Here is a 1,678-nt window from a genome sequence, read left to right as displayed (position 1 = left end):
TGGCAGTTCAAACCCACCAGCCACTCCTCATAAGGAAGGTTGGGCAATCTACTTCTGTAGTGATACTGCTTCAGAAACCCAAGGAGGGGTTGCAATGAGTCAGGTCTGACTTGATGGCGCACAACAACAACAACAATATGAGATAAAATTGATAACAGCAACTTTAGTTAGGAACCTTAGGGGGCAATGCGTTTGTGTTAATGGGAAAGAAACAAATCAAAAAAGGAAGGTGGGAATAATTACAAAACTCAAAGAATGTAATCACTATCACTGAATTGTATATATAGAAACTGTTGAATTGGTGTATTTTATTTTATTTTTTTCTGTGTATATTCTCAACAACAACAACACAAATAAAAATTTTAAAAACCTACAATTCATCAAAAATCACCTGAAAGACTTCCAGTAAGATGGAGGAAGAGGCAGGCAAGCAACACAGAACCTCTTCAACAAAGAAAAGAAAAACCAATTGACAGAGATACAGAAGATAATCCTGGAGACCTGAGCTTTGAAAGGAACTATGCAGAAGTGGATTAGGCACCAACTAATGGAAAAACCTGAACAAATACTGAGTACAGAGATGGTTGGAGCTGTGGACTATCAGTTACTCTGATGGGACCAATAGCCTGAATAGTTTCAAGTGGTGCTGGGACCTGAGAATTGACCTAAAGATCAACCCTGGTCACCAAGGGCTGCAGGCCACTGGGCTGGTGGCCTATGACTAGGAAGGGAAACAGCAAGGAGGGAGACAACCTGTTGACTTTCCGCTTTTCAGAGGGTGAGGCCATTTTGATTGTTTTCACATGGCAGCCACTTTTGATATTCAATGTGACTGAGGGTGTAGCCACTTTCAATGTTTACAAGCGGTGGCCATTTTGGTTACTTAAAGTGATCAAGGGTGCAGCCATATTGAATGTTTATGAGCGGTGGCCCTTTTGAATATTTAAAGCAGCCATTTTGAATCTTTACAAGTGGCAACCATTTTGGATTTTAAAGTGATAGCATTCTGATTTGGATTCCAGGGACCTAAGAATAGATTCTGTTTGCCAAGGTCGGCAGGGACATATGAGAGACCAAAAAAAGGAAAAGAAACAGGTGGTGAGTGTATAAGTGCTGTCAACTAGCAAATAGAGGAGCACAGCACAGTACCCTGCTTGTGTAGATAACATACAAACAAAACAAAGAAAACAAAAATACTGGACAAGTCACTCCAACATAAAATCACCAATTAAATATAAACACAAAAACATGATAATGCCTCAGAGACAACAGAGCATCACAGTCTATACAAAAAAGCAAGATAAAGCAGGAGAAACAAGGGACCAGGATACAGACTCAAAACACATCCCTGAGGAAGATGCAGCATTGGAACTCCCTGATAAGGAATTAAAAAGAATTATATTTAGGTATCTTTAACAAATTGAGAGACAGATCAAGGAAAACACAGAGAAAAGCCTTGAACAATTTCGAAAGACAATAGAAGAACAAAATGACAAAATAAATGAAAAATTAGAAATGATACAAAATCTACACACAGAAATCCAGAAGATTAATACTAAAGTTTCAGAAATAGATAAGGCATTGAATGGGCAAAGGAGTAGAATTAAATCAATGGAAGACAGACTTAGAGAGATTGAAGTAAATACCTGAGCACTTCTTTGGAATGGGATAAATCAGA

Source organism: Orycteropus afer, unplaced genomic scaffold (assembly GCF_000298275.1).
Source record: "Orycteropus afer afer isolate SDZICR_OR568_19922 unplaced genomic scaffold, OryAfe1.0 scaffold00002, whole genome shotgun sequence".
In the NCBI taxonomy this organism is placed as follows: Eukaryota; Metazoa; Chordata; class Mammalia; order Tubulidentata; family Orycteropodidae; genus Orycteropus; species Orycteropus afer.
This window is presented reverse-complemented; position numbering follows the sequence as displayed.